At 46.1% G+C, this 15,314-nt stretch overlaps 1 pseudogene; it reads right to left on the minus strand.

Moving 5' to 3' along the window:
- Nucleotides 1–4,514: 4,514 nt before the first annotated feature.
- LOC121669119 lies at nt 4,515–13,890 on the minus strand (annotated as a pseudogene).
- Between the last annotated feature and the right edge of the window lie 1,424 nt (nt 13,891–15,314).

The following is a 15,314-nucleotide window of genomic DNA, read 5'->3' on the forward strand; positions in this document are numbered from 1 at the left end:
AGCTTAGCCAAGGAAGTGGTTAAAGGAGGACTTGCATGCTTTCATGAGTTGTGTGTGGTTCTAGGCATATCTGCTGCTTAGTCCCTAAACATGTCACCATGTCTGTCCTGTACACGACCTCACCACTCTAGTGAACAGCCCAGCTGCAGTGTGTCATCCCTTCTGATTCCCATAACCCAGATCATGCACAACCCCTGTGAAGACTGCTGGCTGCTGTGCAAAACCTTTTAAGCAAGCACTGTCTGATACTGTCCATCTGTTGCATGACTGCATAATACCCCGCACGGCACTCTCAATGAGGAAGATTAATGTCCTCTCTGTTGGTGTTTTAAGCAGCATTACTGTGAGTTTTTTGAATGATTTATACAAGCTAATTAGACTTGGAATATCCAAAGTACATTCTTGGGGCTTGTCTAGTGAGAGAAGATGTGTAAAGTAGTCGTGTGGAGACAATTATTTAAGTATTAAATGAGTAACTGCTGTAGTATGTTCCCTGGAAGGTTCTCAGAGTTGCTTATGTACAATATGATCACATTGGTGTGTGGGTGTCCAAGTCTCTTGGCTACCTGGGTGATTGTGTGGTGGCCTGGCCACCCAGCAATATGTCCAAGCCCTCTGATGTGTCTCTTGTTGAATTTCAGCTTGAAGCTCTGCTGAAACCGTGTATCGCTTCCCTTTGGAAAAGGTGATGGATTAAATGTCATTGAGGCTGGAATTTTCCATTGTTTCTTAAGGAACAAAATTGGGTCACAGCATCCTGACTGTGGGGAGACTTGGTCACATGTAAGCTGTTTCTGTCATTACTGGTTATCAGTTATGTAAGAACCACGGGGTAACAATTCATTGCTGGCCAAGAGCTGATGCCCAGAAGTCTCCCAGCAGGCTAAACTGGCTGCCCAAGCTGGGCCCACTCACCACTCCTCCCTTTGAACATAGTCAGTGAGCAGGAAGAGGCAGATTTAAATTATTGGGCTAAATTAGCAGCCCTGATTATTTTTATGGTGTTATCTTCTGGGAATGAAGACAGTCTTATCTTGAATTGGCTTTGCCTTTCTTTCAAGCTCCTTATATTGCGAATAGGACAACCTCTTCCTCCTCAAGCAGGTCAAAATATTGGCCATAGCCAGCAAGAATGCGGGAATTTGCTTTATTCACATCACTTTACTTACATCAACCTCTCTAGGTCCAGCTGCCTTCTAATTGTGGTGTCTTACCCACTGCTTTCTCCTCCCTCCTACATACACAGATATTTTAAATAGTAGCTGTGCTGCCTTTGGCTCTCCATGACCCCTCCTCTGCTGCTGCTTGGGTGTGTGCTATGTGCCACTTAAGCCAAAACCACAGAGTGCTCTGTGTCCAGGTGGATCAGAAGCACAGGGGCCTGTTGAAGTAACGGGAACTTAAGGTTATGCCAGGTCCTTCATAAAGATCATAAAGATGATGGCTTTTTCTCCACTGTCTCCTCCCACAGGCTTACATAAATGTGTGCTCTACTGTGTCAGTGTTTAACATTCTGGCTGCTGGGAGCATGCACTGGGGCATGAAGAGCAACACAAGTCCACCTCAGTGTGAACTGCCTGAACTAATGTCCACTTTAAGGCTTCACAATCTGTATTTTACGAGTTTCAATCCACTGTGTCTTTGGCAAGAGGAATGTTCTGCCAGAGAATATTTTGCAGCTTAAATGTTAAGGCCCAGGCTGTCTGAGGCTGGGGACAGGGTGAGGGGTGGGGATTTCAGTTACCCATTATCATGATCAGTGTGACACTAGAAAAGTTAAACAAAAAAAACCCCTGATTGTTTCCTTCCATTTCTTGCAGCATGTTGACCTCTGTGAATGCCACCCTTTCATTTTCATGACAACCTCAACCATAGTATGAGAGCCATGCAATTGCCTTTTTGAAAGCTCAGAGCTGAGCTCTGGTATCCCAGCTGTGGGTGTCCAGCAAGAATGGGGAAGACAGGCAAAGCGAAGTTCATCAGGGAGTCATTACTGGAAAATGCTGAGTAAGAGTAAGCTATCAGTGTGCCCAGTGGAGGTGAGCAGGTACCGTTCCAGGAAGGGACATCATCTGCCTCCTTACTGTTACGTCAGCTTTGAGCTTTTTTATCCATCTGAGCTGAAAGACAGGAGCAGCCTGTTCAGAAGAACTCTGCCTGTGAGAGGCTCCAGTAGAGTCCTCCCACCCTGAAGATGGTCTTTGTGCAAGAGACCCAAAGGTCATCAGAATGTCCTCACATCTTCAGATTCTATGACAGGACTTTTATAAGCAAGTGCAAGGATCTTTGTACGATGGTTTCTGTAAAACCCTCTCTAGCCAACAGAAATTCTCCATATAGGCAGTGAGCACAGGAGAGGGGCAGGAATGCTTCCTAGTGACCCCCAGCAGAGCAGGCAGTGAGGCTTTGGTGCTACACCAACGCGAACCTTGTTAACTGTTGGCAGACTTTAAGGAAAGTATGTCACAACTCTTCTTCAAAACAGAAGAGTGAAGTTTCTTTTCTAGTAATTTGGAGGTAGATTATGGGATGTCAAACAGGAATGGCTGGTTTTTGAGTGAGCTTCTTCTATGAAGGAGCAATTACAGGACTTCGAGTGGTTATCCCAGCACTCGTTACAGCACCAACCCCCTTTGAGTTTAGCTGCTGCATCACATGGCATAAACTAAGGAAGCTGATGGCTTCAGCAAACCAGGCTGAAGTCATTGCTTTTAAGCCAGGGTATAAACACACCAGTCAGCTCTGAACACATATTTTCTTCTGTACGCAAGTCTCCAACATTAGTTTACAGCCCTGCAGTATGTGGTTTTTCATAATGACAGCTGGAAATTCATCATGGGATTTTTCCTCTGAAAAAATGTAAGTGCAGGATTTCAGCACTGAGGAGTAGTGCAGCAAGTGGAGGCCAAGGGGTATTTTGAAGCCAGTCTAGCAGGAATCTGATTTGCCAGCTGGGTTAAAATACTGATGAGGCCTCACATGGAGCACCATGTGCAGTTTTGGGCTCCCTAGTACAAGAGAGATGTGATTTAGGGAGTGCAGTGATGGACCAGAAAGGTGGTAAAGGGACTGGATCATCTTGCAGAAGAGAGGAGGGGCTGAGAGAGCTGGGGCTGCTCAGGAAGGCTCTGGGAGATCTGACCAGTGTGCTCAAGTACCTGCTGGGAGGGAGCAAGGATGAGGGGGTCAGATTCTGCTCTGGACAAGAGGCAATGGGCACAAGGGAAACCACATGGAATTCCATCTGAACACAAGGATGCGCGTTTTTCCTGCGAGGGGTCAGACACTGGGACAGGTGGGCCAGAGAGACTGCAGAGTCTCCATCCATGGAGATGTTCAAACTCTAAGCAGGTCCTGGATAACCTGCTCCAGCTGCCCTTGACTGAACAAGGGTGGGACTCAGTCTTGGGAGGTCGTTGCTAAACTAGAGGAGTTTGTGATTTTTGTAGTTTTGTGACTTACCTCCCCCCTTAAATTTCTGCTGCACCAAACTCCAAAAGGGAAATTCTTAGATTATGGTCTGAAATGAATTCACTGTTTAACTTAAAACTTGAAGACCTTGCTGTCTGAGCTGCTCATCATCTTCAGTAAATCAGTTCAGCCAAGCTTTGAATTGATGAGTGGATTTGTCTTAAAATATGACTTTACTGGATGCTATCAGTGCCTAACTCATGTTCAATCTGGAACTGTTTATATTAAATGCAACTTGAGCACAACTGCTCTTTCTCTTAAGAATCTGTAGTAATTTACATGTGTCATTCACTTCAGCATTTCTCATACTTGGCTGTTCGAGTTTACTTCATTCTTAAAGCCTCCTTTGTGCTTTTGAAAACCCTGTGAACATTTGCCCAGTGCAGAGGGCATCTGGCTGAGTAAAATAAGCCTCTAGCCTTCCTGACTAAGAGCACTGGGGTATAAAGGACAGAATTCCAGATCAAAACCTTTTATGCTTTTGAAGGGCAATGAATATGCACAGCTTACAGAAGCATTTCTAGTAGAGTAATAAGCAGTTAAGCTCGCTTGTGTGCAAAAGGTCATCAGTTTCAGACTCCTGCCTAAAGAATAATGATGATGTCACTTGCATGGGCACAAGATCTGTGGAAGAGGCTTATCTAGAGCACTGAGTGAAACAGCAGGCCTGCTGGGTGTTAGCAAGTGCTGTTGTGCAGGATTCTGGTGGCAGAGTGGCCAGGCACACCTTCACAGGCAGTTGTGCTGCAAGGTTGACAAGCAGCTGTCTAACGGCTCATGAACAAGGGTAGCTAGGTGAGCTTCACTGACTGCAGTGCAGACCTTAAAGTGCCCCATGCAGGTGTGTGGGTGTTGGACAATGCCCAAGAACCACAGAGGAGACCCCTGTGCCACGCCTAAGAAAGCAGAAAGATTCCCAGTCTGCAGACAATTGCCTTCAAGATTCCCTTTAAAGATGTTTAAAGTACACAGACTAAAACACTTTCAGGCAGAAGTGATCAGTGGTGTGTCTGGCAGTGCAATCGTTCTCTCCCTGCCAAGGTTCAGCTGACAGAGTCTTCAGTTCCTGTGTCATCATCAAGGAGCTGTGCTGCATCTGCAGGGTCTCTGTCCTGCCCCACAGGTGCTCCCTTTCTGGTTCTGTCCAGGATCCCATCCTGGAAAATCAAGGCAGCAATTGGTGACAAAAGGACACTGTTTTTCCTGTACATACACATTGCCACAGTTGGGTCCTGGCCCTTGCCCTCACTGTCTTGCAGAAAACATACAGCCACCAATGGCTTGGTAGCAGGAAAAACTGTGATGTATCGGTATGGAGCAGAGGGTTCTCCTTTTATGCAGTCCCTTTTTGAGAGTCATTCACATACACACCCAACAGCTATTACTTTGTTAAAAGGAGCTCAGTGATACAGAGTTATTCTTCACCTTTTATCACACATACCTGATACTTGTCCACAACACTGAGGCTAACCGAGGCAATGATGCATGCGACAGCATTAGCCAGCGTAAAGATCATCATCTGTTGCTAGCACCACAGAGGGATCTTTAATTCACTAGAAAGCCAAAACAGGAGAGAACAACCAGTCACTTAAAGATACTTAAGGCATTTCTCTAGTTGCCTGCAGCATCAGGTTGCAAACCCCCTGATTCCTGTTCACACTGCTCCACTAAAGCACTGGTGACTTCTCTGCTTATTTAAAAAAAAAAAGATAAAGAATTCTTACCTGGACTTTGTTCCCAGAATGTGTCCAACAATCAGATTTGAAAGGCCAGCACCAGCCATCTGTACAGAAGTTGCCAGCCCCATCGCTGTCCCTAAAGTTACTTGGGGGACCACAAGCGGTATAGATGGCCACATACTAGCCTGGGGAGAGCAATGAGAACAGAAACTCAGAGCCTATTTAAAGATGCTAGATGGACATTCATTCAAAAAGGAATTATTCCCACTAAGTAAACCTTTATACTTGCTCGTCAAGAAATCTGGTGTCTGTCCCTCCAGCCTATTGGCTGATTCTAGACATCCTTTCCAAGCAGCTTCAGACAGCACAGACAGCACAGGTTATCTGAAACTGAAATAACCTGATTCATATTTCAGAATGGGAGTCAGACCTGATGATTTAACTAATGAGACTCATAGGAGATCCAGGTGTTACCATCAAGGTAAAAGAGCACCAAGCAAGCATAGCAAGGTTAATGCTTTGCACTGTATTGAGTGCTTCCTCGCTGTGCTCTGCCTTCTGCTCCATGTTGATTCTTTAGGGTTATTTGTTACTAAGCAAAGACTACAGGTTTGCAGAGCCAATGACTTCAACCTGTGGCTGTGAAACCTGCTCAGCAGGGCAGCAGTAATACGCCATCTAGATGTAGGAGTGTAGCCACAATACCCCCAGCTACCATTGAGAACTCACAGCAGCGAAGGAGAAAGTGATCCCCAGCCAGATGGTAGAGACCAGTGGAGGCACAGATGTGAATGCCAGGAGAGCGAAGACTGGCAGAGTCAGCATGGCACAGCCAACAGCAAGGACACCTCTCAGTCCAGCGTAGTCCAGGTGAAGGGAACAAACAGAAAGGCTCTTCCAGGGTATCCTGCTTCCCATGGGTCTTAGTGGCACATGGGGCTGCACAAAGTGGGCTGGCAGGAGTGGCAGTGACATGGCATTTCCTGGCTGTTGGCAGTGTAGCAGACCAGCTGTTCTACCTCTTGCATACTCTGAACTGAGACTGAAATGTTACTAGGTGTCTGGTACTCAGGCAAAACCCCAGGCTTTTACAAAGCAGGAGGGAAAACATCATTATATCGCAACAATTATGGAAATAAGGAATGGAAGCTGTTAGACAAAACAGGGCCTGATTGCATGCAGATTGTCCTTTCCCATCTACTTGCAAAGCTTATCCCAGTTCTTTCTGTTCCAGTCTCAGACTTCCCAAAACACACAGCCATGTACCATGGGTTGATGCTACCATAGCACAATTACAGGACAGAGGTAAAAACGGGGGAATGTTACTTCTTGTAATTTAAGTCAGGGTAAGGCGCATCTCACCTTTGCAAGGATATGAAGGACTCCTCATTCAGCCGCAACAGGTGAAATTCTGTTTGAGGGGGCTGTAGCAGACATTTCAAAAAATTCGGAACAAGTTATGGAACAAGAGTGCTTCCGTGTTTTGGGTATTCACAATTAATATGCCAACTGCTGTGGAGAGAATGAGGGAGTTGTCGTACACTGCCCCAGAAATATGAGTGGCTGCCTGCTGATTGTAACCAGAATATTTATCCTGGATAAACTTGCTAAAAATAAAATGAAGCCAAGAAAAAACCATAATTAGTATTCTTGATCTGGTTATTTTGATAGAAAGTAAGTTTGAGCACAAGCATATGGGCAGGAAGGGTTTGAATGAGAGGACTTGTAAACAAACTTGATTCCATCTGGTTTGTAGTGCCAAGCCTTTGGTGGTTTATTTTCTTTTTAATTGGTGCACACCACAGAGGAGCTGGTATTTTCAGACACTTTTGAGACACTTTTGCAAGTGCAGAGTGAAACTGCAGATTCAAGTGGAACATGTGTTTCCTTCCGTCAACATAGCTCACAGCAGCAATGTGCTGTCACCTGTCCAAACCACATGGGTGAAGTTTTGACATCCTCTTTTAAGAAGCAAAAAGCCTTATCAGTTCAAGGGGGTGAATGCTGAGGGGCAGGACAATGGTTTAAAAATAATCCAGCAGAAAAGATCAGCATTTATGTTGAATATCTGCATTTGAGAAATACTAGGAATTGTCCCAGGGAAATTCTTTTAAGGAGACCTGGTTATAGCAAAAAACACCCATTGTCAAAACCAGCCTTTCACCTTTGTTAGGGACATGCAGAAATTTCATTAAACTTCCTCTAATTCTTTATAGAATTTACAGTCATTCACTGTAACAGCTTTCACAAAGGTTTTTTTAGAGATCTTGTAGCTACTTAGATTTGGCTACATGTATGGCTACTTCCCATCAGTTGTCATGTTGATGACATTTCTTCCCTCCTGATTTCACAGTGGCTTCCTATGCATCACTAATGAAATACTACCAAAATAATTTTATTTCTTTTACTGCAGGCCGTACCTAATATAAAAGTTCATGCTCATTATGTGACAGAAGCCACATCATCCACAAACGGGAACAAAGCAGCAAAACAAGTCTGTGGTAGAGCCCCAAGACAGAAGCAGGAGTCTCAAATTAGATGGCTAGGTTGCTTTCTTTTAAGCAAAGGCAGGCATTAAAAAGTTTGAAGCCTTCACCAGATACAAAGGCTTCCACCAGATACAAACCCAGGCTGAGTAAGCCTAGTTATGTTCCAGACACAGCAGAGTGCAGCAGCTGCAGGACAGAGCTGCCCCAGGCTTGTGAAGCTGACACCCCACCCAGCTCAGGAGACACCCGCTTTGCTGGTCTATCACAAGGTGAAATGTCTATGGGCTGTTTTTTAAATGGAGTATTTCTTCCCATTCTCCCAAATCCTTCTGATCCTACTTTGGCAGTGTTTGAAGCTTTAAATATTGGATGAATCATTTTCCTTTAAGGTATTTTTGCTGTCTTCCAGAAGCTTCTCTCATCTTTGAAGGGAAAGAAAGGTCAAAGAACTCTCAAACCTTTAGGTGTTAAAGGCATGTTTCTCCACATTTCATGAGTGGAAGGAGCAAGCCCATTACCCCTGTATTTCCCAGTCTGCCCAAAATCAAGGCCTGCAAGGCTTTGTCGGCTCATGTCGGTCAGGAGGCCACAGCCATAGAACACCTGGCATCTACCACAAAGGGGAAGACTCCGTTGTAGAAGAACATGATGGTGAGGACCAGGAGCCAGCAGCGAAGGGGAGGGTGCTGGATGTCCTGAATCTGCTGCAAAGACAAGATGTGCCCTCACTCCTGAGGAAAACAGCCCAGCTTCACACCAGAGTCACTTTCTGCAAGCCACTGAAGGGCACAAGAGATTTAAGAAGTAATGGCAAGTAAAAGGGAACTGAAAGGCAGCTCATGCACCTCTAAGTGAAATATGGGATGTGCTGACTCTAAAACATTCCTTCTTTAACACTATCCAGTAAAGAAAACAAAAAAAACTTTCTTATTTTTATAAAGGTTCTGGCTGCAAGAGATTGTTTTGAGCAGGCTCTGTTAAGAGTCCACTGCACATCCTTAAGTGAAACACAACGGAAAGGTACACTATAAACAGGAGTCACAACACAGCTGCAGAAACCGGTTGAGAGTACTGTCATGAGAAGGAAGCCATCTAATCAAAGTGACATAAAAACTGCAGACCAAAGTTGCTTGTAATGCTTGTTCCTGGACAGCAGAATGCAAGCAGGAATTGAAGATAAGGGCTGGCAAGAGAGAGTTCAGTACTGCCCAGATTAGCTATTTGCTATCCTGGATCCTGAAAGCAGTTCAGAGGGAGTCTACCAGCTAGTTTTGTGCACAGAATGCTCCTCTGAGCCACCTACAGTCAGGAAGTAACTGGCTCAGAAAGCTACTGCTATTCCAAGTGCTACCTCGGCTCTCTGGAAGGCTCTAGGCAGGGAACTCTGGGCTGGTGGCTCACAGATGTGATCTGCTCAGCACTGCTCTGCAGTGTTGAACCGAGGGGTGGGAATGCCCTCTCCTGGCCAGGACTGGCTCCTGTTGCTGCAGCCTTCCCTGCGCTCCGAAGACAGTGTTCCTGCACCTGGGATTTCCAGGATGGACAAGCACCACGTACCACTTTTTTTGATTCTTGCTGGATAATACCATCCAAGCCCAGCTGCCTCGTGCCCACTTTATCAAGTACACTGACTGTGAGGGTTGAAACAAACCCCAGCACACAGAGCAGGCTCCCTGGGAAAAACAAGAGGTGTTAGAGTGGAGAGCACTGAATGACAAAACCCACTGCATGTAAAATGCTTAATTCTCCATGACTCCTAAGTGTGGCTTCTCTTAAAACATAGAGTAGTACCCTTCACCTTGCACCACCCTGTCACAATCCCTGAGCTCTGCCCACTGAGCTCCCATGGCTGCAGGACTGCCTGAGGCCGGTGAGGCTAAAGCCACTTCAGTCTCTCAGGCAGAGCTCAGCTGGCCTGTGGCTAGAATGCTCCTGACCTGCAGCAGTCCTCTGCAATACACCCAAGGTAAAAGCAAGGCAGACACTGGGAAACTTCCCTGGTCCCCAGAACAGGGCTGAACAATGAAGAGGCTGTACCACTTCATTGGTGTGACCTGCTCCAGTTACCACAGCAATCTGACCTGTGAGCACAGGCAGCTCCAGAGCAGTGAGACTGGTTATGCTGCATACGCCAAAGCAAGTTTGGCAATGGACATCTGCTGCAGACATCCTTCTCAGAAAGAGTTCTGTACCCATTTTGTTTTTCCAAAGAGCCAAAACAGCTTCTGAGATGCATGCACACTTTGTCTGATGCATTGACCCCTTCATGGGCTACAGAAGTCACTGTACTGTGCTTGCAAATGCTGCCTGAGCACAAAACTAAATGTCAGACAGGATGTGACACCCCATGCCCACCACAGCTTTCTCTCTGAGAGCTGGAATCAGAGGACACTAGTGGGTTTCAATTTCTGCAAGAGATTTATCACACACATGCATCCTCTTTTCAGTGGGTGATGGCCCATACTGCCTTGTTGTTTGGCAAATAACACTTTTCTATAATCACTGAGTCTTTGTACACAGAGGGCTCTGAAGCAAGTCTCCCTAACCTCACCATTCCAGCAGAGTACCCATGTGCCATTTAAGCCCCTCCTTCCACTAGAGAGAGATCTCATCTCACTGCACCAAAAAGAGGAGAGAAGCTCAAATCTTCTAAAAATACAAGCCCTGGAATAGATTCACACTAAGAAAAGTGCAGTTCAGGTTCTGCTTCTCACAGTAATTTAACCATGTTTTCAATCAGCCACGTGCAAGGCATCTTCTGCTGGGACCAGTACAGACACTGCTGCAGAATCAGCATGTTCTGCTGGCCAAAGTACAGAATAACAAACACTTTTCATTCCTGTCTCTTTCACTCTGAAGTTTCTATTCCATGGGAGTATGTCTATATGAAGTACTGACTGACTGTGATTGCAGATGTTAAAATATGTCCAGAAAACAAAACTGTCAGGCTGACACTAGGGAGTTAGAGAGGGTTTTTTGGCATCAGTGCAGAAACACTCATTGCACACAGAAAGCAACAGGAAAAACTGGAAAATCATGTGCCACTTCTTGCTTACCTCACTACCTCTTTCACATTCTTTTAATCATTGGACAAAACAGGCTGGCCTGGGTCTAGAAAACACCAAAGAAACTCACCTCCCCAGAATGTCCACTGCATTCCAAACTTTGTCTCAAACTATTGGGTGAAGAAAAAATTGAGGACACTCCCAAGATGGGAGAAAGAGTCAGTCCAAATGCCAGTGCCAGCTCCTTCCCCTTGAACCTGAAGGCTGTGATACGAGTCTGCACAACTTGGAGAAGAGAAAAATCCTCTCTTGAACAGACAGGCTTGACCAAAAGCATGGCACAGAAGCCACAGCTCTCTCAAGCTAGAGAGCTCAGGCTGGGGGATGCTCTATGCAAGCCAAGAGGATACCTGTGCCAGAGGAGGTATGTGCCAGCCTCATAGTCCATTTTAGAATGTCCTAAATCATGCAGGGGCATGGGAGGTGAACTTATCACTCCTATAAGGCAAGGAAAAACAACTCCAAAAGCAGAGAAATCACATGTCAATCCCCACCCTTGAGAGAAGGACAGTGTTTTAGAGGGGAAGACTTCTTAAACACTTCATCACACATTAAATCAAGGAACAGTGTTCTGCTGGCAACACAAGTCCCTGGGGAAGAGCAGGTGAAGCTGACTGGTAGGAAAAGGGTCTAGGCAGCAAAAATGTATCATGACCCTTTGGTGAGATGTAAATATGAGAATATGAAAAGATGTAAATGTGAATTAGTCAGTGACCCATTCCCAGAACCAAAGAGCAGTCTTCCTGTCATCTTTGGGAGGAGGTATGGTGAGCCATTGTAGTGTGAGCCTAAAGCAAAGATGGATGATCCCAGCACAGTGAGAAGAAAGAAAACAAAAACACCAACTAGGGAGAAACAGAAAAAGTGCACAAACCTCAACAGACATGCTGAAATCAGGACAAAAGCATTCTGTGTCAAAAAGCTAAAGAACAACCTCAAAACACACCAGTAAATGTTATCAGTTTACTCTCCATTTTCAATTTTGTAAAGACTGGTCTCTATAAAATGACTTGGCAATCCTCAAAAAAATTATGATATTATCATGGTGGGAGGTTAGAGAGGCAAAGCAAGTGGCAGGGGACTCTGAAGAGGACTCTGAACTCTATAATCTCTGACCTTGCCCTGAGCTCCATTGCAGACTATGACCTAGAGGACATGATCTTCTCTGTGCCTCTCTCCCCTCTCTAAGACATTTACCTCTGTGATACAGAGCATGACTGCATTTGCTAGGACTGCTTTCAGCACACACCAGAGCAAATGCCAGAGCTGGGAACAGAACCCTTCTTTATCACTTTGTCCCATCAAAAACATGTAATACTATTCTCTGTCATGTCTATGTCAGAGAAAAGTGTGTTTACTGCTGCGCTGTGTCAATTCAGGTTAAGTCAGTGGTCAAAGCATGAATGTCTCAGTTGCTCAGCTGACCATCACACACCCACACACAGAGCTGTCCCTACTCTCCACCACTCTGTGGTGTTAGTACAGTGGGACCTTTAATCATCCCTTTGCATTGAAAGCGCAGCCTGAAATTCCACTTCAGTACAGGAATAAATTCTTTGAACCCCAGAACTTACAGCAATTTCCCAGTTTATCAATCAGGAATCTAGCCAGAATAACCACTACTGCATTTCTGGGGGAAAACTAGAACAGAAATGTGCGTCTCACTGCCTGGAAGCAACTACCAAAACACCCCACCCCCAAAGCTAGAGCAAAGTGACTCACGTCCAAGCATAGATTGCATACAGCAGGTTGTACTGAGCTGGAGTCATTCCCAAGCCTTCCCCACACTCCGGTGTGCTGTTATGCCTGGTGCTGTTATGGTGAGTTCCATTGGGGCAGGTCAAGTTCTGTACAAGTCACAGAGCCTTTGTGAGGTGCAGATACAGACAAAAACTCATGCATGCCTTTAAAAATGGTTTCTATTTCTTCTGCTCAGTTCCCAATTCCATGACCAGCCAGCCATTAGGGGACTTATGTCTTCTCCCAGACAGACAGCCCTTGTCAAATGGGAAATGACTGGCCACTGGCACAGCACGGCTTCCCTTTCCCTTCCTGTGACAGTAGCAGCAAGAGCTCAGTGCATTTATACACATTTCAGTCCAGAGGAAAAGCCAGGAGACTGCACCATCAGCTTTATCTGATCCCTTAGTTTCTTGGCTATAGTTCACCTTGATCTGACTCCTCATTCCATAGTCTGAAGTCTTATGCAACATGTAAATACGAAACTTAGTGTTAGTCTGTATTAATTCATAGTTCTAAAGCATTTGTTGAAGAGTAGAAAACTGATAGACCTGGCATGATTGAATAACATTGCTACTGTCGTGGTTTGACACTGACCAAATACCAGGCACCCATGAAAGTTGCTCAGTTGCCCTCCTCTGCCACAGCTGGGCACAGGTGAGAAAAATTTAACGAAGGCTTCATGAGTTGAGATAAGGACTGGGAAAGAACACTCCAAAGGCAAAACAGGCTCAACTTAGAGGTACAAAGTATATTTATTACTAACAAAATCAGAGGAGGATAATGAGAAGTGAAATAAGCCCTTAAAACACCTTTTCCCCCTCCAACCCCTCCCTCCTTCCCACTGACAGCGGGTGGGGGGTTTGGTCAGTTCGTCACCCGAGGGTTTGTTCCGCTGCTCAGGGAGAGGAGTCCTTCCCCTGCTGCACCGTGGGGTCCCTTCCCACGGGAGACAGTTCTCCGTGAACTCCAACGTGAGAGTTGCCATCTCACGAGCAGCAGCTCCCTGCGACCTGCTGCACCCTGAGTCCCTCCCACGGGCAAACAGTCCTCCAGAAGTGCTGCACCGTGGGTGGGTCACTCTTCCACGGGGTGCAGTCCTCCGAGGCCAGGCTGCTCCAGCCTGGGAGCAGGGCCCTCTCTCTGCACCGGCTCTGCCCCTGGATCCCAGCCTCCTGCAGGCATCCACCCGCTCCGGCGTGGGCACCTCCCCCAGGGGCTGCGGGTGGATCTCTGCATCCCCCGGGGATCCCCAGGGGCTGCAGGGGCACAGCTGCTTCCCCATGTTCTTCACCACAGCCTGCAGAGGAATCTCAGCTTCAGCACCTGGAGCACCTCCTCCCCCTCCTTCGTTAGTACAGAGGTGTTACCATCATCTCTACCCGGCTCAGCCTTGGCCAGTGCCATGTCCATCTTCAGAGCCATCAGGGACTGACTGCCAGACATGGTGGAAGCTTCCAGCAGCTTCTCACAGAAGCCACCTCTGTGGCCCCCCCCGCTACCAAAAACCAGCCATGCAAAACCAGCACAGCTACTGAAAAGCAACATCTCCTCAACACCATATGATCAGGAAACCCCCACTAGGATCTTCCAGCTTCTGAAAATCCATCTGCATTAGAAAATGAGTCCTGGGTCTTCACATCAGCAGGTACAAGCTAAACACCTCGAATAACCACAAGAGAAATGTGATTTTAATCACATGATTTTTATATGGCCATTGTACAGTGTCACAACCCCTCAGACCTGCTGCAGCAGAAATATCTGATGATGCAGGGAAGCAGCTCTCTAGAATGAAGTGTTTCACTGCAAGCCCTCATCTCAGCTGCTCCAACTACTTTGGTATCACTGGTGTGAGACAGGGAGAGGCTAAATTCACTAGAGTAAAAATATATCAAAAGTGTCAACAGATAGAAACTCTGCATAGTACAAATAACAGAAAAATATGGTTTACTTTCACTACCTTACAAACTTACCTAGGTTACAAAATGTGACATAATACTGACCTATTTTTTGGGGGTGGGCATGCTCGTGTTTGCAATAACAAACTGCACCCAATTTAGCCCAGAGTTCACTGTCTGAATGTTAGGGACTGACTGCATTCAAATTAAAAAAAACAAAAAAACAACCAACTTGCAAGCTCTAGTTATTCCTCCCTGGCTACTGAGGCACACAGAGAACAGGGCGATGACTCTCCATGTACATGCACTGACCTGCCAGCAGACAGCACATGCGAGGCAAATCCTCTCAGGAGACATGGAAATAAATGCAGACATGACAGGAAAATGAGTCAAGTAAGAATTTGTCAAGCGTTCAGAAATTAAGCTTTGGCACTCTGGCATCTCTGGAGAAATCCCAGCAATATGCTGGGATGTCAGTCTGAACCCCGAACAATAGCATTTTCTATAATCTGAGACTGTGACTAGTTTTTAGAAGAGAGAGTCCTCCTCTGACCCCCCTGCACGGTTCTGTCTTTGGCCCAGAAAACATGTGAAGTGATGCCTGCAGTGCCAGAAAGTTTGGATCTGGAGACTGAGAAAAACTTTCCTCGTGCCCTACTTCCGCTGTCTCCCAGCCCAGGGCCGGAACTGATGGTCAGTGCTATGGATTTCCTACGTGCAGGGGTGTGAAGTCCTGACCGGCCTTCGTTAGTGCGGTGACAGGGAGCCAACACCATCAAGCAAGGGCAAGCGTTACATTCCCAGTTATCCCGGCAGCAGAGTAACATGTGGAAAAGACTCCACTACTGGAATAAGTAGTAAAGTAGGTATGTTTATTCCAGCACTGGGATGCATGGGGGATAATTCCTCCAAGGTCATGCGTGCTGACAGCTCCATTCAGCTTGGTGTATATTGGGTTTCAAGTTCCATATT

The sequence above is a fragment of the Corvus kubaryi genome, unplaced genomic scaffold (assembly GCF_017639235.1).
Source record: "Corvus kubaryi isolate FWS band 111438036 unplaced genomic scaffold, C.kubaryi_AGA036_p1.0 37387, whole genome shotgun sequence".
Classification (NCBI taxonomy): domain Eukaryota; kingdom Metazoa; phylum Chordata; class Aves; order Passeriformes; family Corvidae; genus Corvus; species Corvus kubaryi.